Source organism: Stegostoma tigrinum, chromosome 38 (assembly GCF_030684315.1).
Source record: "Stegostoma tigrinum isolate sSteTig4 chromosome 38, sSteTig4.hap1, whole genome shotgun sequence".
NCBI lineage: Eukaryota > Metazoa > Chordata > Chondrichthyes > Orectolobiformes > Stegostomatidae > Stegostoma > Stegostoma tigrinum.
Window position 1 is genome coordinate 11,347,090 of NC_081391.1, and position 27,565 is coordinate 11,374,654.

At 46.4% G+C, this 27,565-nt stretch overlaps 1 protein-coding gene across 7 annotated transcripts in view; it reads right to left on the reverse strand.

The window, feature by feature from the left end:
• Window positions 1-27,565, reverse strand: part of LOC125447318 (protein phosphatase 1 regulatory subunit 29-like) — a 400,071-nt gene that overhangs the window by 181,667 nt on the left and 190,839 nt on the right. For 5 of the 7 annotated variants that reach the window (XM_048521644.2, XM_048521643.2, XM_048521645.2 and 2 more), the window contains one exon: window positions 4,060-4,237. The exons of the other annotated variants lie outside the window; for them this stretch is intronic. The gene's annotated coding sequence lies outside the window, so the exon portion shown is untranslated. The remainder of the gene's footprint in view (window positions 1-4,059; window positions 4,238-27,565) is intronic. 7 annotated transcript variants of the gene reach the window in all.

The following is a 27,565-nucleotide window of genomic DNA, read 5'->3' on the forward strand; positions in this document are numbered from 1 at the left end:
GCATGGAATGCCCTGCCTGCAACAATGTAGACTCGTCAACTTTAAGGGCATTTAAATAGTCACTGGATAAACAAATGGATGATAATGGAATAGTGTAGGTTAGATGGGCTTCAGATTGGTTTCACAGTTTGGCGTAACATCGAACGCCAAAGGGCCTGTACTGCGCTGTAATGTTCTATGTTCTATACTTCAAATCCATCGAAATAAGGCCCAAGATTCCATTAGCCTTTCTGATTGCCTCCTACACTTAAGTGCTAACTTCCTGTGTTTGTTTGTCTGCACCTTATTACAAGGATCTCTATATAGGGTGACTAAATAAGAGAAAGGTTTGGGACTCATATCTTTGTTGCATTCCTGATGTGAAATCATGATGGGTTCACCATGGTTAACTGCCAGGAACACAAAATCCATTTGGAATGATGATTGTCACCATTAAGTATAACACAAGGCGAAATAGCTATTAAAACATAGCACTTTTACATGTGACTTCAGTATTGAGGCATAGTGGAGCCATTGAGAACAGAAAGAGGTTTGTATCTCTAATGAATAAGTGGAGTTTGTCCAATATGCTGAATGGGAGGTGAGAGTCTAGCAAGTCAAGCAATATACTACAGCTCCTGTGTCCAAGGAAAGAAATTCACGATAGAAACTTTAATCATTGGTTTGTAAGATAATCCTTTATACAGAAGATAAATATAAGTTTCCATTTAAGTAGAAGTTGAGCATTGCTGAAAAAAGACACAATTTGTCAAAGTTTTTTGCCTTGAACTCATCAAGATAATTTGCAAGAATATCAATTTCAAGGGGCTAGTGACAGTCTGGGCCTGTCCCTTGGATCAAATGCCTCGGGGTGGAATGCTCCTTGATAAGTGAGCCCCCAGCCTGTCAATGGGTCAATATTAGTGCCAGTGGGTTGAGGCCCTTAAATAGGTCTAAATTGTAAGCTTAACATTCTCAAATGTTGGTGAGGCAGGAAGGCCAATTGTGAGATAGTGGCAGGAAGATGTTGGGATCTTCACGTGATGTACGGCAACACCACGATCAAACTCAGCATGAAGTGTAGGGCTGGGGACAGAATTCTTCTGAGAGATGCATGATGATACCCAACCTCCCTTTCCCACGCCATTTTGCTTTGTGGTGTGAGCAATAGCTAGTCGTAGCTGTATCAGAGCCAGATCTCACATGACACACATACATACACACACTGTAACACCTGGGCTGGAACACCAGCCCCCACTGAGGGAGTGCTGCATTGTCAATGGTGCAGTCTTTCAAATTAACACTAAACTAAGACCTGTCTGCTGTTACAGCCAGAAGTAAATGATTCTGTGACACTGTTTTCAAAAAGAGCGAGAAATTCTTCTTGAAGTCCTGAACAACATTTGTCTCATTAAATTTCAATTAAGAACTGATTACACAATCATAATTTTATCTTGCTATGCAGAAGCTTGCTGTGTGTAAATTGACTGTTGTGTTCCTTCAGTACAGCACTGAATACACTACAAATCTGCTTAACAAAAAAAATCTAAAGAACTGTAGATAGTGGATACTGGAAGCAAAAGGAGAAATTGCTGGAAGAAATCAGCCAGTCTTGCAACATCTGTGGAGAGAAAGCAGAGTTAACATTCAAAAGACATTTGACTGGACATGAATCGTAAACTCTGCTTTTTCTCCACAGATGCTGCCAGACTGGCTGAGTTCTTCCAGCAATTTCTGTGTTCGGTACGAAAGTACTTCATTGTTGCGGATGCCCTGAGTTTGTGAAAAGGTTCGACATATTCACTGGTTCATTTCTCAGGGCGATACTTTGAACAACCAGAGTAAATCTGCTTGGTTTAAAGTTTAAACCATGTTTGGCAGTTAGCTGTCAGTCATTATCAACTGATGCCTTCTCCATGGCAACACCTTTACCAATTAGAGTCTACTTGCCAACTAATCAGCATTCTCCTCTCATTCAGTGAAGTGTCTAAGTCTCATAAAATGTAACTGGCTTTCCCAAAAAGGGGCAAGGTAGTATGTCATCAGCTCAAAAGGTTCTATCATCTATCCCCTCTCCCCCGCTTTGGAAGGGAAACTAGGACGGTATGGCAACTTAACAGTGAGGAAGGCAGAAAGGTTTCTTACTTCTACAGATTCTAGACTAATGAACAATATGCAGCCTAAAGGAGTAAAGGGCCCATGGTGCTAGATTCAGAGGTTGCTAGCATGAAAAATACTTCTGGCTCCTTATTACTTCTGCAATCTTCTCCAATCCACAAATATCCAAAATTCATCAATTTCTTTAATTCTGGTCTCTTGAGTAGCTATGATTCATATCTGGCCCCCTTTTGCTGGAGCCCAAAGGTCTAGAATTCCATCTTCAAACTTCCATATCTCTTCACCTCTCCCTTCATTAAAACCTAATCTTTAACCAACCTCTGGTCATCTGCCAAGATCTCTTTATAAGGCTTGGTATCAAATCTTGTTTAATGATACCTCTGTGACACATCTTCGGGACATAGAAATGTGGACCAGGAGTAGGCCATTCAGCCGTTCAGGCCTGCTCAGCCATTCAGTATGCTCATGACTAATGCTCTGTCTCAAAATCATTTTCCCACTTTCTCTCCTTACCCCTTGATGCCTTAATATCTAAAATACATCAATCTCTTTCTTCTCCAACTTCTAAAAACTTCTGCGGTACAGAATTCCAAAGGTTGACTACCCTCTGAGTCAAGAAATGTTTTCTGAAATCAATTCTAAATGACCCACCCTGAACCCTGAGACTGTGTTCCCTGGTTCTGGATTCCCCAACTAGAGGAAACTTCCCACGTCCATCTGGTCTGTCCAGCCCCGATACGATTTTATATGTTTCAACCAGATCCCTTCTCATTTTTCTCAACTCTGGTGAAATCAGACCCAGTCACATGACAGTTCTGCCATCCATGATATCAGATTAGCCGACCTCTGCTGTACTCCATCAATGCTAAATATATCCTTTCTTGGGTAGGGAAACTTCAATAGGACAGGCTCAACTCCTACACTGGCTGAGATCACCATGAAGGCTCTGCTTTCTCAACTTCACCACTCACTTGAAGTATGGTGACGGTTAGGTTAAATTTGCCACCTCGAGACCTGCCATCGGGAAAAAGTGGAGGCCAGGCGAAAACAGCAAAAGGAGTGCACTACTGCACCAACACCCACCCACCCCTTCATGCAAACACATTCTGCGCCAAGTGTAACAGAGCCTGTGAAAGCTGCATGGGTCTATATGGCTGTTTACAGACTCACCCTGTGAATGGAAGGGAGGCATCTTTGTCTGTGAGGGACCACCAACGATGAAACTCACCACCAGTCGTCTCTCTCTCTAATGATCCTCTGGGACTATGGTGACTTTATTTTTACTGTGATGTAACGACTGTGTCGCAGCCATGGCCACATTGCCAGTGACTTCTAATGCTGACTGAAAAGTTGTTAACAGAAGCTCATGATTTTTCGTTCTTGCTGACTCAAGAAAGAGCGGCTGTGACACAGTGGTGAGGGCAGCACAGTTAGCGCTGCTGCCTCACAATGTCAGGGACGTGGGTAATTCCACCTTCAAATGACTGTCTGTGTGAAGTTTTTGCATTCTCCCCATGTCCACTGGGTGCTCTGGTTTCCTCCCACAGTCCAAGGATGTGCAGGCTAGGTAGACTGGTTGTGCCAAATTGCCCCACAGTGTGTAGATTAGGTGGGTTATAGGGAAAGGGTAAGGAGATGGCTCTGGTTGGAATGCTCTGAGGGTCAGTGTGGACTTGTTGGGCCAAAAGGCCTGTTTCCACTCTATAGGGGTTCTGTGATTCTATGACCTCGATTATCTACATCCTGTGGTCAGACCAGCAGATAAACGTAATTCATATAATATGTGAATTCATATAATATAAAATATTATCATTACTACAAAATATATTAACAAGTACATCAGAAAACGGGTCATTACAAAGCATGTGGAATTAATACTTTCACATTTCTCCAGCAAATATGAAGCCTTCAACCACTATAAATGGCAAATTGCTCATCTCAGTACAACCTCAGAATTCTGACCTGTACTATGGAGCTCCTAGTCCAGAGTATAATGGAGGGAATGCCCTCCCACCAATGTGCTGCTGAGGTGGACAGCTTTGACAATGTGCCATAGAAGGTATGAGATCCAGTTCGAAGAAAGGTCTTGAAAGAATCTCACATGAAGAAGAGCTTGAATCCGGGGGTGGGTATTTTATTACTGTAAAGGAGCAACAAAAGAGATATGAGATGAATGAAAGAGAAAAAAAAAAGCTGCATTTCTATATCTTCTTCTATTATCACAGGACATCACAAAGCACTTCACAGCCAATGAAGTCATTCCACATGAAGTGTAGTGACTTTTCCTTAAAAATATAAAATCTTGAAAATAACTTGTGCACCACAGGAAAATGGTAGTTTTTAGTAACATAGTTATGAGAAAGTGTAGTTTTCAGACTATCATAGAACTATTTGAGAAAATAGTAGCTTTAGAAGAAAATCTGTAGCTGTGAAGTCATAGAAATAAATTTTCTCTCCATATATGTCCCAAACTCAGGAGTTAATAATAATCATATCAACACTATGTTGTTCAAGAAATATGTTTGCAGTCCCTGGCTGAATACCAGTTTGACCCATATCAAAACATTCACTCAGAGGCTAAGTAAGCAGGTTCAAAACATACAAGCAGGTAACAACTGTGTACTAACAGAACAGTTCAACAAATTCAGCAGGTAACAGAACAGTGACGACAAAATGTTAAACGAGGGGTTAATGTCAAGTTAAAATCATATTAAAACTGCTAATCAACAGTCCAGTCCTATAGTACACTGAGATACATAAAGAGTTTACCTTTTAAATATTTGATTGAGAACCAGAACTATGTAGGAACAGGACTGCATCTTAGGCATTTTTATTTACTCATGGGATGTTAGAGTCACTGGCTGGCTTGCATTTATTGCCTGTCCCTAGCAGCCCTTGAGAAGGTGATGGTGAGCTACCTTCTTGAACCACTGCAGTCCACCTGCTATAGATTGACCTTCAATGCCATTAGGGAGGTAATTCCACAATTTTGACCCAGTATTAGTGAAGGATATATTTCCAAGTCAGGATGGTGAGTGGCTTGCAGGGGGTGGTGTTCCCATGTATTTGCTGCCCCTAACCTTCCAGATGGAAGTGGTCATGGTTTGGAAGGATCTTGGGTGAATTTCTGCAGTGCATCCTGTAGATAGTACATACTGCTGCTACTGAACATCAAAGATGGAGAGAGTGGATGCTGTGGTGCCAATCAAGCAGGCTGCTTTGTCAGGATGGTGTCAAGCTCCTTGAGTGTTGTTGGAGCTGGACCACTTCAGGCAACTGGGGAGTATTCCATCACACTCCTGAGTTGTGGCTTATAGATGGTGGACAGGCTTTGGGGAGTCAAGAGATGAGTTACTTTCCACAGCATTCCTGGCATCTGACCTACTATTATAGCCATTGTGTTTATGCGGTGAGTCCAGTTGAGTTTCAGGTCAATGACAACCCCAAGATGTTGATAGTAGGGGATTCAGCAATATTGTTGACTTTTAACTACCCTACTGACCCGGCCAGTTACACCCATAACCTGTGAGTGACTGTATAAAAATAATCTATGCCTCTAAGAATACCTAGTAAGCTTGTGCACAAGACACATCATGGTGATGTCAGATCAATGGAGCTGCGAGTGGGTCATTATGAGATCAAAGATGTCCTCGCTCCCTCTCTTTTTGTTTCTCATGTGGAGTTATGTTTAATAATGCCTGCTAATATTCATGTCCAAGAGCTTAGGCCTGATCTTACTACGATCAACCTAATCAACAAAATTCAGGCCTACGTTGCAGTGAAAAGAACACAGGGAATGCTAGAGAAACTCAGCAAGTCTGACAGGATCTGTGGACAAAGAAACTGAGTTAATGTTTCAAGTCTGGTAGGACTCTTCCATGGAATTACGTTATAGTATTGTTGGTTGAGGGATGAAGAGTGACCAAAGCAAATGCTGTTCAGTAGTACTTGTATACTTCACATACAGATAGACTTTAAGGCAGTAAACTATTTGACATACCATGGAAATACAGAGCAAATGGATGCGGATTATTATATCGAATTTCAGTTACCATGAAACTCAAATGGAAATGAATAGATTTCTATGTGCTATTTCCATGAATTGCTTCCTGTAGTAATCGTAATGAGGTCAGCCGGCTGTATATCACAGAATGAGTTCCCTGATTGGGGCTGTTAACCTGGACAATCAGGGACCCCTGGCTGACAGATAAAAAGAGCTGTTTCAGAGATTCTGACATTCTGGGTGCTGACTCTGATGAAGCTATGCCAGAGTCAAGGACTTTCCACATGTAAATAAAGGGTGACTTGGTGATAAGATACCAGCTTCTGTGGAGTTATTTCACCTCCCAAAAGGTTTCACTAGGAACTGAATTGAAAATATACTCATAAAAGAGGGATATGGGCAAAGATTCGGGGATTCTACAGCTCTTTTAAAGTGTCAGTACAGGCTTAATGGGCTGAATAGTGTCTTTCAATATCAAATGATCCCACAAGTCACACTGCCTTAATCACAGTGCTTACATACTCAGATGCAAACCTTCCATACTTAAGAAGGCAAGGTCTGGAAGAGATCATGGACTCTGCCAGGTGTAACAATTGATTTCAGAGTAACTGAGAATTGTCAGATGAGCTCTCAATGACATTGGACACAATGAGGTTGGCTGAATGCCATATTAATCATAGACTCTATTATTTGGACCATATGGTACATCTACATGTCCATGCACACTAATTGTGTACAAGTACTTAATAGATCATGTAATGGCAATACAATACCCAGGAGAATAAGTGTGCTTATGTACTCATAATGTTCCATCTGCCGCCCTCACAGATAAAGAAAATCAAGTAGTCTCTGGGACCCAACTTGAAAAGAATTGTGTGCAGAGTCAACAATTGTTACACACACTTGAAGAAAACACAAGCCAACATTTCTTGACACCCATGAAAAACTGAAAAACACCCTACCATTAGTGATAACCTTTCAGGTACCCTGGGCCCGAAAATCTGAAATGACCTCTGTGAAAATCTCCACCTCTCTGCCTCTCTCTCTCCTCCCACAGGTGTCAGCCATGACTGAGATCAATAGCTTACTAAAAAAAGACTGTCATTATCAACAGTGGGGCCCAAGCTGTGTGGCTAATGCCCAAGTATGTCTCTGATGAAGGCACACATGTTGTTTCTATACTACTTCATGCGCTTTGAATTGCTCTATTTTTAAAATGACTGCAATTTGTCAATGGTGTTTTAGGGAAATCCTTTTTACACCTTGTGATATCGTAGCTTTAAAATTATCCGCTGATAATTACCATGCCTCTCTCACTCTCTCAACCACTTCTTCATCTTGCTTGCTCCCCTGCCATCTCTCTCTCTCTCTCTCTCTATTTCATCTGTCTCCATATCCTTTGTTGTCTGATTCATAAGAACATAAAAAATGGAAGCAGGTGTCGGCCATTCAGCTCCTTGAGCCTGCTCTGCCTGTCAGTAAAAACACGGCTGTGCTAATGCAGCCTTAATGCCAATTTTCTGTCTTTCGCCCATAATTCTTGGTTCTCTTGTCGAGCAAAAATCTGCCTGACTCAGCATTGAATATATTCAATGGCCCAGTCTCCATGCTTTGGGGCAGAGAGTTTCAAATACGAAAAACCCTCAGAGAGAAAAAATTCCTCCTTATCTATGCCTTAAAATGACACCTTATTTTTGAGTTATGCTTCCCATATCCTAATTCGGGATTCCCCCACAAGGGGAAAATCTCTTTCCTTTTCTCTCTTTCGCTTTCTCTTGCAGGTGAAAGCCAGCATACGCTGTCTCATTTGTAGAGCTACATGGAGGCAGACCTTTTGGTCTAACCAGTCCGTGCTGACCATAATCCCGAAGTGAACCAGTCCCACCTGCCTGCGCATGGCCCATATCCCTCCAAACATTTCTTATTTAAGTAATACCTATAAAAATCTAGAGGAAATCTAGATATAAACCTGAATCTCAGGAGCAATCCATACTACTCTCAGTCAGGTTTGAGGAGCATAGAAAGGAATAAGCTTGGAGAGACTACCCCAGTGTACATAGGACATCAGAGAAACGTTTGATGTTTTACTCAATCAGTCTTAAGGAGGCTTAAAGAGGGGCCATTTGCCTAGTTTTCGATAAAATTGAAACGTGATAAATGGAACAGGAATGGAGCCCGAATTTGTGGTTTCTCAGCTACTGGTCCAGGAGATATCATAGAATCCCTACAGTATGGGAGCAGGCCAGTTGGCGCATTGAGTCCACACCAACTCTCTGAAAAGCACAGCATCCAGACCTATCCTCTTACACTACCCCTGTAACTCTGCATTTCCTATGGTTAACCTACCGAACCAACACTTCCCTGAACACTATGGGCAATTTAGCATGGCCAATCTACCTAACCTGCACATCTTTGAATCGTAGAAGGAAACCAGCGTACCCAGAGAAAACCCACACAGACAAGGGGAGAACATACAAACTCCACACAGGCAATTGCCTGAGGCTGTAATCAAACCCAGGTCCCTGGTACTGTGATACAGCAGTGCTAATCACTGAGGCACCATGCTGCCCCAAGGTATTTTACGGCAAACAGCCTGCTTTCAACTGTGAAGATGGAAGAGATGTTGGATGGCCTAAACAATGTTATTAAATCCTCCGGTTTAATTCCAAACCAGCCTTAGGTTCCTTGAATGAAAAGCAAAATACTGCAGATACTCTTAAGTCTGAAAATCAAACAGCAAAAATGGAAATGTTCAGCAGGCCAAGCAACTTTCAGAGAGTAAGAAACAAATCCCATGCTTTGGACTTTTCATCAGCCTAAGGTATTAACTCTCTCTCCACAGAGGTGGCCTGGCCTGCTGGGTGTTTCCAGCAATTTTTCTTCTTAGTTTGGATTTCCAGCATTCACAGAGTTCTGCTTTTCCTACTCACTGCTACATCTCTTCCAGGACAGCCCACCTCAGAGATGATCTACTCTTTTCTCCGCCTAACCTTTTTCTACAAAAAGTTGTGTACATAGCCCAGACCATCACGCAAGCAAACCTCCCATGGATGGGATGCATGGACTCCATCTACACTTCTTGTTGCTGTGGAAACGTAGCCAACATCACCAAAGACCCCTCCCACCCTGGTTATACTCTTTTTCAACATCTTCCATCTGGCAGTAGATACAAAAGCTTAAACACATATACTAACCGGTTCAAGAACAGCTTCTTCCTCGCTGTTACTAGACTTCTGAATGGACCTCTCTAATTTCAAATCTAATGTTGGTCTCACTTCTGTGCACCACCTATGCAGCCGTAACCTTGTATGCCTTACTGTCTAAACACACCCTATGATCTGTATGTCCCTTGTAGTTTATTATCTGTCTGTATTGCTCGCAGAACAAAACTTTTCACTGTCCATAGGAGATGACAACAATAAATTAAATCAAATCAAATCGAGTAATTTACTTGTTTCTATGGGATGCGAGCATCACTGGCTGGGCCAACAATAATTGCCCATTCTTAATTGCTCGACAAGCTGGAGGTGAGCTGTCTTCTTGAACTTCTGCAATTCACGTGGAGAACGAATACTCATCATGACCCAGCAACAGTGAAGGAATGGCAATGTAATACCAAGTCAAGATGGTCTGGAGATTGGAGGGAACTTCTTTTCTCTATAGGGATTTCTCTTTGTCTCCATTTCCTTACCCTCTTCACTTGCATTACTTGTTATTTCCTTTTTCAATACCTAAGAAGAAAATAACTTCCATACAAACATCTCCTTCCTCAGTTGCCATCTCTGGCTCCAATCTTTTCCATACGATTTCAATTTAATTCCACCCTTCATGTTTCAGATCCACCGAGGATTACAGTATCTCCTCAGTATTCCATGTTCCTGTTCCCACCACATTCAGAGAGCTATGCTCAGTACCATGCATCACCACTTGAACTGCCTGGTCTCTTGCTTCAGCAGCAACAACTCATTCCATCTCCAAGCTGCCTGGCTATGCAGTTTCACTTCATCCTTCAACTCAGCCCACACATCAATGAGAAACATTGTCTCTTTCAGCCAGATGTTAAGGATCACAACCTCCAAAAACTCATACATACCGTCGCCCTTGCAGATTTCTCTTCCCCACTCTGTACCCCCAGAACCTTTCACTTCTTCTGATCGCAGGCATCCCAGTTGGTCTCAGCACTTAAGGCACTGCCAATTTCAGGCCTCAGGTCAGGTCTAAAGGAACTGGCAAATTTTTAACTTCTCTCCATCAACTTGACTTCAATCCTTCTTGTCATCTATTGGGGTACCAAGTACTAGTAGGATAGGGTCCTCCATCAATTCTCCTTCCTGTGCTGAGTCTAAGAGACTAACTAGTTAACAGTGGTAGAAATAAACCAATATTGAGTCTTAACAAGGAGAGGCACTTGACTCACGCATGATGCAATGATAGCAATAGGTACACATTGCATAGGCAGCATTAGAAAGAAGCTCGAGATGACACTTCTATCTCTAGCAGGACCGTGCACTAAACTCCTCACGCCTCCATCCAAGATTTTTTTGTTGTTCACTCACAGGGTGTGAATGTCACTGGCTGGGCCAGCATTTATCACCCTTTCCTTGTTGCCATGGAGAAGGTGGTGGTGAGCTGCCTTCTTGAACTGCTGCAGTCCATGCGCTATAGATTGACCAATGGTGATATATTTCCAAGTCAGGATGGTGAGTAGCTTGGAGGGGAACTTGCAGGTGCTGTTCTCATGTATCTGCTGCCCTTGTCCTTCCAGATGCTAATGGTTATGGATTTGGATGGTGCCATTGAAGAGGTCTCAGGGAACTGTCTGGCAGAATCAGACTGTGTGGAAGCTGATATAATGTCAAACCTTAATCCCTTCAGAACCATTATCTCATACATTTCTCTCCATCATCATCCCTTTCTCCTTACCTCCCTGCTATTACATGTCTCTCTATCTCTATTTACGACTCTTTGTTTATCATAGTTTATCACATTCTTTTCCCTTCCTCAGTTTGTTTCTGTTGCTTTCCCTCGCCACATCAAATGACTCAATGTCCTAGAAGACAATTGATTTGTTTGTTAGCTACATTTTATTCCAGTTATTGAAGTAGATAATTTGTTACTCCAGCCAAGCAGTTGATAATCTGTTGATGTTGGAAGTTTTGACAGTTTCTGCTGAAAAATCCTGGGCTAGCAACCATTTGAGAATTTCCTGGCATTTACTGTAGAATGATAAATGCCCGATGACAAATTAAAGTACTTTGGAATGGAGCGAATATTTATGAACAGAACCTATTAAAATGAAAAGAGTTCATGCTTAATCCCTGGGCAAAATAGAAGGATTAAGCCAATTACTACTGACAAAATAGTGAGCGATAAGGTACGAAACAGTCCCTTTGTAGGGGCCATGGAGAATGAAGCCTTACAATCAATAATAGAGCAAAAAAAAATTAAGTGTTTATTTTCAGTAACTACATTGGGGGAGGCAGGTTCAGGGTTGGGGGGGGGGGGGGGGGCGAGTATAATTTTCGCATTCACCACTTAAGTAAGAGACTTTCCACAGTGAAAATGAAGGTTGTCGAAGACTGAGTGGAGGTTTTACTCTGGCAGCTAATCTCCCACCCAATAAAGGTGAAAACTGCAACCTCAATCCTCCCTGAACTGCAGAATATTCGCTGCAACCCTTTCCACTGTATCACTGAATCACAGAAATTGACAGTGCTCAACCTATTAACCTAAGGGTTGGGTCCCACTTTCCCTGGTTTTCCCTGTAACCCTATCAGTTCATCTTATTCACACAAGAACATAAAAGCTAGGAGCAGGAGTAGGCCATCTGGCCCTTTGAGCCTGCTCCGCCATTCAATAAGATCATGGCTGATCTTTTTGTGGACTCAGATCCACATAGCCGCACTCTCACTGTATCCCTTAGTTCCTTTATTGTTCAAAAATAATCTACCTTAGCTTTAAAACCTTTACTAAAATAGCGTCAACTACTTCACTGGGCAAGGAATTCCACAGATTAACAACCCTCTGGGTGAAGAAGTTCCTTCTCAATTCAGTCCTAAATCTGCTCCCTCTAATCTTGAGGCTACGCCCTCTTGTCCAAGCTTCACCTGCCAGTGGAAACATCCTCTCTACTTCTATCTTATCTATTCCCTTCATAATTTTATATGTTTCTATAAGATCCCCCCTCAATCTTCTGAATTCCAAAGAATATAGACCCAATCTACTCAGTGTCTCCTCATAAGCCAACACCATCAACTCCAGAATCAACCTCATGAATCTCCTCTGCATCCCGTTCAGTGCCAGTACATCCTTCCTCAAGTAAGGAGACCAAAACTGCACACAGTACTCCAGGTGTGGCCTCACCAGCACCTTGTACAGCTCCAACATAACCTCTCGGCTTTTAGACTCAATCCCTTTAGCAATGAAGGGCAAAATTCCATTTGCCTTCATAATTACTTGTTGTACCTGCAGACCAACCTTTCATGATTCATGGACAAGGACACCCAGGTCCCTCTGCTTAGCAGCATGCTACAACCTTTTACCATTAAGTAATAATCCCTTTTACTATTACTCCTATCAAAATGTATGACTTCACATTTATTTACATTGTATTCCATCTGCCAGACCTTTGACCACTCACTCAATGTATCTATGTTCCTCTGCAAAGTTTCACAGTCTTCTGCACACTTTTCTCTGCCAAACATCTTAGTGTCATCTGCAAACTTTGACACCCTACATGTGGTCCCCAACTCCAAACCATCTATCTAAATGTAAATAATCATGGTCCCAACACCGATCTTTGAGGCACGCCACTAGTCATTGATTGCCAGCCAGAATAGCACTCATTAATGATCAGAGATAATGGGAACTGCAGATGCTGAAGAATCCAAGATAACAAAGTGTGGGGCTGGATGAACACAGTGGGCCAAGCAGCATCTTAGGAGCACAAAAGCTGACGTTTCAGGCCTAGACCCTTAGGCCCGAAACATCAGCTTTTGTGGTCTTAAGCTGCTGCTTGGCCTGCTGTGTTCATCCAGCCCCACACACTGTTAACTAGCACTCATTTATCCCCACTCTTTGCTTCCTGTTAGTCAACCAATCCTCTATCCGTGCTAATAATTTACTCCTGACACCATGCATCCTTATCTTATGCAGCAGCCTCTTGTGTGGCACCTTGTCGAAGTCCTTTTGGAAATCTAGGAACACCACATTCACTGAGTCCCCATTGTCCACCTTGCTCGTAATATCTTCATAGAATTCCAAAAGATTTGTCAAGCATGACCTGTCCTTCATGAATCCATGCTGTGTCTGCCCAACAGGACAATTTCTATTGAGATGCCTTGCTATTTGTTTCTTGATAACAGACTCAAGCATCTTCCCCACTACAGAGGTTAAGCTAACCAGTCTATAACTCCCTATCTTTTGTCTCCCTCCCTTTTTAAACAGTGGCGTCACATTTGCTGTTTTCCAATCTGCTGGAAAATTACCGCCAGTGCATCTGCTATTTCTCCCGCCATCTCTTTTAGTACCCTGTGATGTATACCATCAGAGCCAGGAGATTTATCAATCCTTAGCTCCATTAACTTGCCCAACACTACCTCTTCCGTAATAATGGTTATTTGAAGGTCCTCACCTACCTTCGTGACTTTATCAATTACTGGCATGCTATTAGTGTCCTCCATTGTGAAGACCGATACAAAATACCTGTTCAATGCCTCAGCCATTTCATCATATCCCATAACTAAATTCCCCTTCTCTTCCTCTGAAGGGCCAACGTTTACTTTAGCCACTCTTTTTCGTTTTAGATATTTAGAGAAACTCAAGCACTTGTCCAACATTTACACTGATTAATGGAGTCAAATTCCACAACACATTGAGGCACAGCATTCTGAATTCACCAGACAGCTCTGAATGAAAAAGAAACACTTCTCCTTCACTCCTATCTAGATCTTTTGCTAATGTTTTAAATTTGTGATTGCTGATCATTGATCTACAGAGAAATGTTCTTCTCTATCCAAATGTCTCCTATCATTGAAAGCAACAAGTAGTTCACATCCTAAGCTTCACTGTAGAGCAGTACCACTTCTCTAAGCATTCGTCATCATTGAAGTCTTCTGGTCTATTCCAGCTCGTCAAATGGTGAACGATCAAACTCGAGCCTAATATGCAAACGTTTATTTCCAGAGGTACACATTACAAACAAGCATCTCCAAACTGAACTGTCAGAGTTTCAGTCTGCTACATAGAGGAACACAAGTGTTTCACTGATACATTAATCATCCAAATACAACTAAGCACTTACTTAATATCTCCTATTTGTAGTAAAATGCAGGGAAACATCCTCTATACTCTTACTAAAGTCTTCACCTCTTTCCTAAAGTGGATTCTGAGAACTGACCAGCTGAGTCCTAACAAAGGTAATTGCAACAGAAGTGGAGATTAGGTCAAAGGCCCTATTGAAGGATGGGCATCTTGTAAGGCCTGGCCTTACTAAATTTGATTGACAATCTGCCGAACAGACCAATTGCCATTGCTGGACTGGAGGTGGGAAATGTCCAATCTTCTTCCCGTTTGAGTTGCTTTGCTAACTGCCCCTGGTTGACTGTGGTTCTCTATCTTTCACTCAATCTCTTATTTTCTTGGTTTGCAGATTCCCTTTTGATCTTTTTCCCCCTTTTATTTATAGTGAGCTATGCACAAAGACAGAAAATCCCAAATCACTTTAAAGTCAGTGAAGTTCCTGTGAAACAGAAATGTCAGTAGCCAATTTGCGGACAGGAAACTCCAATAAACAGTAATTCCTCACAACCAGCTGTGTTCCCTGAACACCAATTCCATTCCACTCCCTGATAATAAAATGTGAGGCTGGATGAACACAGCAGGCCCAGTAGCATCTCAGGAGCTCAGGATGCTGCTGGGCCTGCTGTGTTCATCCAGCCTCACATTTTATTATCTTGGAATTCTCCAGCATCTGCAGTTCCCATTATCTCTCTCCCATTCCACTCCCATGTATTTAGCTGGATCTAACCAGGTGTTTTGCAATCTCAGGGTCATCACTGACCTGCACCGAGCTTTCACTCATCACCAATTCCACCTACTTCCTCCTCCGTAGTATTGCCTGCCTGTACCCCTCTTACTCCTCTTCTGTTGCTGAACCCCTTATCTATATCTCTATTGATTCCACACTCACATTCCTCCTTTACGATACTCCTTAAAGCTTACTTCTTCGACCAAGCCCGCCTCAGTGTCAAATTTTGTTAGGTACCTGTTTCAGTTACATCCAGCCTGTGGTACAAGGAGACGCTCCGCAAGTAGGATGTAATTGTGCATGAAGATGAGTATTTACGTAAATCCTGTTGCCTTGCTCAGCTGTATGCAGTGTGGAACCTGCTGCAACTGGTCTAATTATGCACATTGTCAATTTTGATTTTGTCACAGTATGTCTCAGCATGGCTGCTCTGACTGACAGACCCGTTCTCTGAGTCTCAGTAAATTACTCTTGCTCCAGCGGTGTGTCTACATTTGGCAATGAGACAGGTAGAATAGTCCAAATGATCTCGAGATAGTCAGACATTGTGACCTCATTACCAGCGAAAGCTATTGATTCATGCTATACCGACGCTACTCTTTGTCTACAAATCTTCTAGCCTTGGTGTTAGGTAAGTACGTCATGTCAATAGAACATAGAACACAAAACAGCATGGCACAGGAACAGGCCCTTCAGCCCACCATGTCTGTGCTATGTTGTCATTCTAAGCTACATTTGGGGCAGCACAATGGCCCAGGAGTTAGCACTGCTGCCTCACAGCGCCAGGGACCTGGGTTTGATTCCACCCTCAGACGACTGTCTGTGTGGAGTTTGCACATTCTCATCACATTTGCTTGGGTTTCCTCCAGGTGCTCCAGTTTCCTCCCACAATCCAAAGATGTGCAGTTTAGGGTGGGTTGGCCATGCTAAATTGCCCCATAGCGTCCAGGGATGTGCAGGTTAGGTGGATTAGCCATGGGAAATTACAAGAATAGGATAGGGGATTGGATCGGGGTGGGATGCTCTTCAGACAGTTGGTGTGGACTCCATGGGCCAATAGCCTGCTTCCACACTGTAGGGATTCAATGATTTTATAATTCTGTTGTCCATATCCTTCTATTCCCTGCCCGTACATGTGTCTGTCTAAATGTCTCTCAAATGTTGCTATCATATCTGCTTCTGCAAAAAACTACTACAGCTGACCGTCACATTGTATCAGTAATGTCATGTGAAACAACTGAATTTAACAGCATAGTCAAAGCCATTGAACCCACCGTGTCTCTGCCAGTTCTTTGCTGAACCATTCCAACCTTCACGCATCATCCCACTGTCTTGTCACAATTCTGTATTTCACTCTGCTTCAAATAATTGTCCAAATAACAGATGACACAACGTCAGAGCAAGGGATTGCCTGTTTACGATAGAGGTGAGGAGATTGTTTTGTTTTCTCTCAGATGGTAGTAAATCAACAAGAGTTGTACAGGCTGGGGCATATATTAAAGGCTGAGATAGATATTTAATCATTAAGACAACGAAGAGTTATGTTGATAGGACAGGAGTTGAGGATTATCAGATCAGCCATGATCCCTACTGAATATTACAGTTGATGCAACTGGCTGAATGGCCTATTCTGCTCCTATGTCTTATGGTGTTATAGAAAATGTCAGTAAGCATATATATTAACATAATTCTTTCAATTAAAGCAAAGCTGTTTACTGTTGGATGGGTTTTTGGTCACCAGCCCTAACTAACATGGCTTGGTGTCAGATTTTATTTGACAATTTCCCTCTAGTAGGCACCTGGAGATGTTATACTGCATGAAGGTGCTGCATAAATGCAAATTGCTGCTGTTGGAGGAGGCTTGAGAAATCCGAAAAAGGGGTGTAGATGAAACAGTTTTCATTCTGGTCTGGAAGGTTCTTGTTCGAAGCAGAGAAATGAATACATCAAACAAATCCCTCAACTTTAAGCATCAAATTCTTGTCTTTAATAATAGCGTTTGCTAAAATGTGATCCAAACAGCTTGAGGGCCTTCTTGTAAAATACGTTTTCATTCTTATTTAATTTATTCATGTTTTTATAATAATGCCAGTGAGAATATATATTAATATAGTTTTTTTTAATTAAAGCAAAGCTGTTTACTTTTGTTTCAATAGCTAAAACTGGCCCAGCAGTTTTGAATCTCTTAATACAAAGAGTGGTTACACAATGAATTGGCTGGAGCCTGGAGCATTCTGAAGCCTATGTTAAATTACACCAGAGAAAGGTCCTTTTATTGCTCTTTGAACTTAACTAAACATGGCATAGAAATAATAATTACATGAGGTCCCCCGATGGGGTGGTCCTGCAATGGGAGCAAATGGATGTCATCATAAGGCCCAACTCCAAAACAGGCCTCGCAATTCTCCCAGTCTAGTAGGGTGTCATAACATTCCGAGCCATTGCCTAGCATTGGGAAATGGGATTAGCATGAATGGGTTAGCACACACCTCTTCCGTGCTGTACGCCTCTGTGACAGATGTCACGGATTTGCAGGGACACCCCCAGTTTCACATCTCAATTCCCAACAATTTCCCAAAGTGGTGTTCAAATTTCCCAGTTTTCACTTTCTCCCTTTGTGTCAAACATAAACTAAAACCGGGAGAGAGAGAATCCGTGCGCAATTTTGTCCTTCTCCAATCACACTGCATTACATGCAGTAGTGCCCGCATCCCTCACTGCTCACTTGACATCTTCGATGGAGCTGTTACTGCCTTTTCACATCAGATGGTTCCATTGTCTTTCAAATGGAACTTCAGCTAGACTAAAAGCTGAAGATGTCATTGCATAATCTTCCACCTTTGTCTATCCCACCAAAATCCCACAACCTCCCCTCACAGATTTCTGCCATTGGTCACCCAACACGTCAATCATCACAAAACCCTGCCCTCTCAATCAGTCCTGGTTTTGAATTTTGAAAGTCTAGTCATCAAATTCCAGTCAGAGGACACTAAATCCTTCCTCGGCCCTGACTTTCTTGTGGGTTCATGGATTCCTGTTTCAATGAACCTGGAATAGAAGCATGCCTTCTAATAACTGCAATCAGATTTTCTTTCAATGTGGAATCTGGAAGACAACTCAAGTGGGCACCTGAGGCTGAAAGGAGGAGGACAGAAGACAAGGCCAATTGGAAAATCATGACTTGTTAATGTCAGAATCGGAAAATTATAAGTTAATTACTTACTGGAACTCATTTCATAGCCAAAATATGACAGGTGAAACATTGCAGGTAACAAAATCCACAAGTTTGGATAAATAATGTGAATATACAATGATCATCATGACCTGATAGCAGATTCACTAGCATGACAATCCATCTGTGAAGGGTATTAAATCCTCATACAGCTGAAGCAAAGTTTGTGAGGCCAGCATAATTGTTGTGGACACGATGAGCCAAGAAGCCTCCTCCACTGCTATGGTTCTATGATAAGATTTCTTTTAAAGGTGAGTGTGGTATTAAAGAGGCTGGTTCGAGGTGCGAAGGCTGTGTCTTGTTTATTTTCTGTGTTTTTAATTGTGAACTGAATTGAGGAAAAGCTGTTTCAAAGCCAAGGATTTTTGAAGGATCACTGAATGTTTTTTTGAAGACAGGTATTCTGAAACTCATTGTAAGCACTGCTTGCACACCTGCTGATTCAAGCAATATAAGGGGAACGTTCAGATGAGCTACAAACAAGGGTGTGCACAAATGGAGCTTCATATGGCACAGAGTGTGCTGGCTCAGTGGTTAGAACTGCTACCTCACAGTGCCAGAAACCTGGGTTCAACTTCGACCTAATGAAGACTGTCTATATGAAGACTGCATGTTCTCCTTGCATTTGTGAGCGTTTCCTCCGGTGCTCTGGTTTCAGCAGTGGTCTAATCAGCATAAGTACCATCTCAGCTGGTCTCTGTGAAGAGGAATAACTGAACTTCTTTTCAGTTTTCTTTCCACGAGTGGCCATACCGTCATCTTTCAAAACCTCAAACTCAAAGTAGAGAAACTTGAGTATGAGCTTTCTGTCAACCTGGGTCTGAAAGTTGGAGAATTCTGCATACTTTTCAAATCCTTACCTTTTATGATGACTCAGGCAATAGCAGGATTTGGTTTCCAATGTGCTCCCGCAGGCAGGAGTAAAACAGGGCTGAGATGTTTTAGTTACAGAGTGAGGGTGGAGAAGCTGGAAATTGTACTCCTTGGAGCAAGGAAAGTGAAGGAAGATTTGATGGAAGTGCACGAGATTATGACAGGTTTAAATAAGGTGAACAAGGCAAGGAAGTTCCCATTAGCAGACAACACATATACAAAGGGACAGAGCTTCACTATTTTAGATGCAGGGAGGATGTGGTAATACTTTTTTTACACAGCAAGTGGGAATAGCTTAGAACTCACTGTCTCATGGAAATGGAAGCGATCAAAGATTTCAAAAAGGAAATGGATCATTGAGACCTGTGGTAATGCCACTGGTGTGATTGTTCCATGAGAAGCCAGCATGGATTCAATGAGCTGAAAGGCCTCCTCCTGAGTTATAAAAGGCTCCATAAGCTTAATTTTCACAACAAATAAGAGCTTCTCCTTAAAAACTGAAAGAACTGTGGATGCTGCAACTCAGGAATAAAAACAGAAGTTGCTGGAAAAGCTCAGCAGGTCTGGCAGCATCTGTGAAGCAAAATCAGAATTAACATTTTGGGTCTGGTGACGCTTCCTCAGAACTGGTGGTAGCTAGGAAAATGTTGATTTATATGCAGAGGGTAGGGTGGAGGGAGGGGTTAAGGAGTAAATAAAAGGTTGGGATAAAGCCCAAAGAGAGAGAAGATCTATCCAACTGAATCTTCACTCTCTCTGGGCTCTATGCTCAACTATCATTTACTCCTTAACCCCTCCCACTACCCTATCTTCTCGTCATAAACCAACATTTTCCTGGCTACCATCAGTTTTGAGGAAGGGTCAGCAGACCTGAAATGTAACTCTGATTTTTATTCACAGATGCTGCCAGATCTGCTGAGCTTTTCCAGCAAATTCTGTTTTTGTTCAAGAGCTTCTCCTTTATTGCCATCATGACAATTAAGGAAAAAAATCTGGAAAACCATTCCCCAAAAATTGGCAATGATCATTTTCGTGGAGGGAGTAAGAGGTGAATGGAGGCAGTTCCAAATTGCATATCCATGGTTCATGCAGGTATATGTTGGATGTCTAGTTGTCACGAAGTGATGTAATTCTCATTGGAAAACCTGAATGCGTAAAAGACATCAACAGGTTTTGAACTTTGCACAGTTCTTTGGAAAAGTAAGGTAACCTGTGAAAATATAATCCAGGGAGAACTTTGAGAGTGATTAGACAACATTTGGGATGTTTAAAATGAGAAAATGATGGAGAGAATAGGAGAGGAGCTAAGGTAGGCATGGAAAGGTGTGTGCGTGAAAGGCATGAGCTGAAAGCGTGTGGGCAGTGTGAGGAGTGAGAGCTGGAAGGGTGCAGGCAGTATGGTGTGAGCTGAAGGGTGTGGGCAGTGTGAACGGTGTGAGCTGAAGGGTGTGGGCAGTGTGAGCCGTGTGAGCTGAAGGGTGTGGTCAGTGTGAGGGGTGAGAGCTGCAGGGTGCAGGCAGTTTGGTGTGAACTGAAGGGTGTGAGCTGTGTGAGCTGAAAGGTGCAGTCAGTGTGAGGGGTGAGAGCTGGAAGGGTGTGGGCAGTGTGAGCAGTGTGAGCTGAAGGGTGTGAGCAGTGTGACCGGTGTGAGCTGTAGGGCGTGGGCAGTGTGAGCGGTGTGAGCGGAAGGGTGTGGGCAGTGTGAGCAGTGTGAGCTGACGGGTGTGAGCAGTGTGAACGGTGTGAGCTGACGGGTGTGAGCAGTGTGAACGGTGTGAGCTGAAGGGTGTGGGCAGTGTGAGCGGTGTGAGCTGAATGGTGCCGGCAGTATGGTGTGAGCTGACGGATGTGGGCAGTGTGAGCGGTGAGCTGAACGGTGCGGTTTTGTGAGCGGTGTGAGCTGAAGGGTGTGGGCAGTGTGAGGGGGGAGAGCTGAAGGATGTGGGCAGTGTGAACGATGTAAGCTGAAGAGTGTGGGCAGTGTGAGAGGTGTGAGCTGAAGGGTGTGGGCAGTATGAGCGGTGTGAGCTGAAGGGTGTGGGCAGTGTGAGCGGTGAGAGCTGAAGGGTGTGGGCAGTGTGAGCAGTGTGAGCTGAAGGGGGTGGGCAGTGTGAGAGCTGAGAGCTGAAGGGTGTGGGCAGTGTGAGCAGTGTGAGCTGAAGGGTGTGGGCAGTGTGAGAGCTGAGAGCTGAAGGGTGTGGGCAGTGTGAGCAGTGTGAGCTGAAGGGTGTGGGCAGTGTGAGATTAGATTGCCTGCAGTGTGGAAACAGGCCCTTTGGCCCAACAAGTCCACACCGCCCCTTGCAGCATCCCACCCAGACCCATCCCCCTATAACCCACACACCACTGAACACTACAGGCAATTTAGCATGGCCGATCCACCTAGCCTGCACATCTTTGTACTGTGGGAAGAAACCGGAGAACACAGAGGAAACCCACGCAGACACGGGGAGAATGTGCAAACTCCACACAGACAGTTGCCCGAGGCTGGAATAGAACCTGGGTCCCTGGCGCTGTGAGGCTGCAGTGCTAACCTCTGAGCCACCGTGCTGCAGTATGGTATGAGCTGAAGTGTGCGAGCAGTATGGTGTGAGCTGAAGGGTGTGGGCAGTGTGAGCGGGGAGCTGAAGTGTGCGGGCAGTATGGTATGAGCTGAAGGGTGCGGGCAGTATGGTGTGAGCTGAAGGGTGTGGGCAGTATGGTGTGAGCTGAAGGGTGTGGGCAGTGTGAGCGGGGAGCTGAAGGGTGTGGGCAGTATGGTGTGAGCTGAAGGGTGTGGGCAGTGTGAGCGGGGAGCTGAAGGGTGTGGGCAGTATGGTGTGAGCTGAAGGGTGTGGGCAGTATGGTGTGAGCTGAAGGGTGTGGGCAGTGTGAGCGGGGAGCTGAAGGGTGCGAGCAGTATGGTGTGAGCTGAAGGGTGTGGGCAGTATGGTGTGAGCTGAAGGGTGTGGGCAGTGTGAGCGGGGAGCTGAAGGGTGCGGGCAGTATGGTATGAGCTGAAGGGTGCGGGCAGTATGATGTGAGCTGAAGGGTGTGGGCAGTATGAGCGGGGAGCTGAAGGGTGTGGGCAGTATGGTGTGAGCTGAAGGGTGTGGGCAGTGTGAGTGGGGAGCTGAAGTGTGCGGGCAGTATGGTGTGAGCTGAAGGGTGCAGGCAGTATGGTATGAGCTGAAGGGTGTGGGCAGTATGGTGTGAGCTGAAGGGTGTGGGCAGTGTGAGCGGGGAGCTGAAGGGTGTGGGCAGTATGGTGTAAGCTGAAGGGTGCGGGCAGTATGGTGTGAGCTGAAGGGTGTGGGCAGTGTGAGTGGGGAGCTGAAGTGTGCGGGCATTATGGTGTGAGCTGAAGGGTGTGGGCAGTATGGTGTGAGCTGAAGGGTGACGGCAGTATGAGCGGGGAGCTGAAGGGTGTGGGCAGTGTGAGGGGTGAGAGCTGCAAGGGTGCGGGCAGTTTGGTGTGAACTGAAGGGTGTGAGCTGTGTGAGCTGAAAGGTGCAATCAGTGTGAGGGGTGAGAGCTGGAAGGGTGTGGGCAGTGTGAGCGATGTGAGCTGAAGGGTGTGAGCAGTGTGACCAGTGTGAGCTGTAGGGCGTGGGCAGTGTGAGCGGTGTGAGCTGAAGGGTGTGGGCAGTGTGAGCAGTGTGAGCTGAAGGGTGTGAGTGGGGAGTGTGAGCGGTGTGAGCTGAATGGTGCCGGCAGTATGGTGTGAGCTGACGGGTGTGGGCAGTGTGAGCGGTGAGCTGAACGGTGCGGTTTTGTGAGCGGTGTGAGCTGAAGGGTGTGGGCAGTGTGAAGGGGGAGAGCTGAAGGATGTGGGCAGTGTGAACGATGTAAGCTGAAGGGTGTGGGCAGTGTGAGAGGTGTCAGCAGTATGGGCGGTGTGAGCTGAAGGGTGTGGGCAGTGTGAGCGGAGAGAGCTGAAGGGTGTGGGCAGTGTGAGCAGTGTGAGCTGAAGGGTGTGGGCAGTGTGAGAGCTGAGAGCTGAAGGGTGTGGGCAGTGTGAGCAGTGTGAGCTGAAGGGTGTGGGCAGTGTGAGAGCTGAGAGCTGAAGGGTGTGGGCAGTGTGAGCAGTGTGAGCTGAAGGGTGTGGGCAGTGTGAGATTAGATTGCCTGCAGTGTGGAAACAGGCCCTTTGGCCCAACAAGTCCACACCGCCCCTTGCAGCATCCCACCCAGACCCATCCCCCTATAACCCACACACCCCTGAACACTACAGGCAATTTAGCATGGCCGATCCACCTAGCCTGCACATCTTTGCACTGTGGGAAGAAACCGGAGAACACAGAGGAAACCCACGCAGACACGGGGAGAATGTGCAAACTCCACACAGACAGTCGCCCGAGGCTGGAATAGAACCTGGGTCCCTGGCGCTGTGAGGCTGCAGTGCTAACCTCTGAGCCACCGTGCTGCAGTATGGTATGAGCTGAAGTGTGCGGGCAGTATGGTATGAGCTGAAGGGTGTGGGCAGTGTGAGCGGGGAGCTGAAGTGTGCGGGCAGTATGGTATGAGCTGAAGGGTGCGGGCAGTATGGTGTGAGCTGAAGGGTGTGGGCAGTGTGAGCGGGGAGCTGAAGGGTGTGGGCAGTATGGTATGAGCTGAAGGGTGCGGGCAGTATGGTGTGAGCTGAAGGGTGTGGGCAGTATAGTGTGAGCTGAAGGGTGTGGGCAGTATAGTGTGAGCTGAAGGGTGTGGGCAGTATAGTGTGAGCTGAAGGGTGTGGGCAGTGAGTGGGGAGCTGAAGTGTGCGGGCAGTATGGTGTGAGCTGAAGGGTGTGGGCAGTATGGTGTGAGCTGAAGGGTGTGGGCAGTGTGAGCGGGGAGCTGAAGGGTGTGGGCAGTATGGTGTGAGCTGAAGGGTGTGGGCAGTGTGAGTGGGGAGCTGAAGTGTGCGGGCAGTATGGTGTGAGCTGAAGGGTGCGGGCAGTATGGTATGAGCTGAAGGGTGTGGGCAGTATGGTGTGAGCTGAAGGGTGTGGGCAGTGTGAGCGGGGAGCTGAAGTGTGCGGGCAGTACGGTATGAGCTGAAGGGTGCGGGCAGTATGGTGTGAGCTGAAGGGTGTGGGCAGTATGGTGTGAGCTGAAGGGTGTGGGCAGTGTGAGCGGGGAGCTGAAGGGTGTGGGCAGTATGGTGTGAGCTGAAGGGTGTGGGCAGTGTGAGCGGGGAGCTGAAGGGTGTGGGCAGTATGGTGTGAGCTGAAGGGTGTGGGCAGTATGGTGTGAGCTGAAGGGTGTGGGCAGTGTGAGCGGGGAGCTGAAGGGTGCGAGCAGTATGGTGTGAGCTGAAGGGTGTGGGCAGTATGGTGTGAGCTGAAGGGTGTGGGCAGTGTGAGCGGGGAGCTGAAGGGTGCGGGCAGTATGGTATGAGCTGAAGGGTGCGGGCAGTATGATGTGAGCTGAAGGGTGTGGGCAGTATGAGCGGGGAGCTGAAGGGTGTGGGCAGTATGGTGTGAGCTGAAGGGTGTGGGCAGTGTGAGTGGGGAGCTGAAGTGTGCGGGCAGTATGGTGTGAGCTGAAGGGTGCAGGCAGTATGGTATGAGCTGAAGGGTGTGGGCAGTATGGTGTGAGCTGAAGGGTGTGGGCAGTGTGAGCGGGGAGCTGAAGGGTGTGGGCAGTATGGTGTAAGCTGAAGGGTGCGGGCAGTATGGTGTGAGCTGAAGGGTGTGGGCAGTGTGAGTGGGGAGCTGAAGTGTGCGGGCATTATGGTGTGAGCTGAAGGGTGTGGGCAGTATGGTGTGAGCTGAAGGGTGACGGCAGTGTGAGCGGGGAGCTGAAGGGTGTGGGCAGTATGGTGTGAGCTGAAGGGTGTGGTCAGTGTGAGGGGTGAGAGCTGCAAGGGTGCGGGCAGTTTGGTGTGAACTGAAGGGTGTGAGCTGTGTGAGCTGAAAGGTGCAGTCAGTGTGAGGGGTGAGAGCTGGAAGGGTGTGGGCAGTGTGAGCGATGTGAGCTGAAGGGTGTGAGCAGTGTGACCAGTGTGAGCTGTAGGGCGTGGGCAGTGTGAGCGGTGTGAGCTGAAGTGTGTGGGCAGTGTGAGCAGTGTGAGCTGAAGGGTGTGAGTGGGGAGTGTGAGCGGTGTGAGCTGAATGGTGCCGGCAGTATGGTGTGAGCTGACGGGTGTGGGCAGTGTGAGCGGTGAGCTGAACGGTGCGGTTTTGTGAGCGGTGTGAGCTGAAGGGTGTGGGCAGTGTGAAGGGGGAGAGCTGAAGGATGTGGGCAGTGTGAACGATGTAAGCTGAAGGGTGTGGGCAGTGTGAGAGGTGTCAGCAGTATGGGCGGTGTGAGCTGAAGGGTGTGGGCAGTGTGAGCGGTGAGAGCTGAAGGGTGTGGGCAGTGTGAGCAGTGTGAGCTGAAGGGTGTGGGCAGTGTGAGCAGTGTGAGCTGAAGGGTGTGGGCAGTGTGAGAGCTGAGAGCTGAAGGGTGTGGGCAGTGTGAGCAGTGTGAGCTGAAGGGTGTGGGCAGTGTGAGAGCTGAGAGCTGAAGGGTGTGGGCAGTGTGAGCAGTGTGAGCTGAAGGGTGTGGGCAGTGTGAGATTAGATTCCCTACAGTGTGGAAACAGGCCCTTCGGCCCAACATGTCCACACTGCCCCTTGGAGCATCCCACCCAGGCCAATCCCCCTATAACACACATACCCCTGAACACTACAGGCAATTTAGCATGGCCGATCCACCTAGCCTGCACATCTTTGCACTGTGGGAAGAAACCGGAGAACACAGAGGAAACCCACGCAGACACGGGGAGAATGTGCAAACTCCACACAGACAGTCGCCCGAGGCTGGAATAGAACCTGGGTCCCTTGCGCTGTGAGGCTGCAGTGCTAACCACTGAGCCACCGTGCTGCAGTATGGTATGAGCTGAAGTGTGCGAGCAGTATGGTGTGAGCTGAAGGGTGTGGGCAGTATGGTATGAGCTGAAGGGTGTGGGCAGTGTGAGCGGGGAGCTGAAGTGTGCGGGCAGTATGGTATGAGCTGAAGGGTGCGGGCAGTATGGTGTGAGCTGAAGGGTGTGGGCAGTGTGAGCGGGGAGCTGAAGGGTGTGGGCAGTATGGTGTGAGCTGAAGGGTGTGGGCAGTGTGAGCGGGGAGCTGAAGGGTGTGGGCAGTATGGTGTGAGCTGAAGGGTGTGGGCAGTGTGAGTGGGGAGCTGAAGTGTGCCGGCAGTATGGTATGAGCTGAAGGGTGCGGGCAGTATGGTGTGAGCTGAAGGGTGTGGGCAGTGTGAGCGGGGAGCTGAAGGGTGTGGGCAGTATGGTATGAGCTGAAGGGTGCGGGCAGTATGGTGTGAGCTGAAGGGTGTGGGCAGTGTGAGCGGGGAGCTGAAGGGTGTGGGCAGTATGGTATGAGCTGAAGGGTGCGGGCAGTATAGTGTGAGCTGAAGGGTGTGGGCAGTATAGTGTGAGCTGAAGGGTGCGGGCAGTATAGTGTGAGCTGAAGGGTGTGGGCAGTGAGTGGGGAGCTGAAGTGTGCGGGCAGTATGGTGTGAGCTGAAGGGTGTGGGCAGTATGGTGTGAGCTGAAGGGTGTGGGCAGTGTGAGCGGGGAGCTGAAGGGTGTGGGCAGTATGGTGTGAGCTGAAGGGTGTGGGCAGTGTGAGATTAGATTCCCTACAGTGTGGAAACAGGCCCTTCGGCCCAACATGTCCACACTGCCCCTTGGAGCATCCCACCCAGGCCAATCCCCCTATAACACACATACCCCTGAACACTACAGGCAATTTAGCATGGCCGATCCACCTAGCCTGCACATCTTTGCACTGTGGGAAGAAACCGGAGAACACAGAGGAAACCCACGCAGACACGGGGAGAATGTGCAAACTCCACACAGACAGTCGCCCGAGGCTGGAATAGAACCTGGGTCCCTTGCGCTGTGAGGCTGCAGTGCTAACCACTGAGCCACCGTGCTGCAGTATGGTATGAGCTGAAGTGTGCGAGCAGTATGGTGTGAGCTGAAGGGTGTGGGCAGTATGGTATGAGCTGAAGGGTGTGGGCAGTGTGAGCGGGGAGCTGAAGTGTGCGGGCAGTATGGTATGAGCTGAAGGGTGCGGGCAGTATGGTGTGAGCTGAAGGGTGTGGGCAGTGTGAGCGGGGAGCTGAAGGGTGTGGGCAGTATGGTGTGAGCTGAAGGGTGTGGGCAGTGTGAGCGGGGAGCTGAAGGGTGTGGGCAGTATGGTGTGAGCTGAAGGGTGTGGGCAGTGTGAGTGGGGAGCTGAAGTGTGCCGGCAGTATGGTATGAGCTGAAGGGTGCGGGCAGTATGGTGTGAGCTGAAGGGTGTGGGCAGTGTGAGCGGGGAGCTGAAGGGTGTGGGCAGTATGGTATGAGCTGAAGGGTGCGGGCAGTATGGTG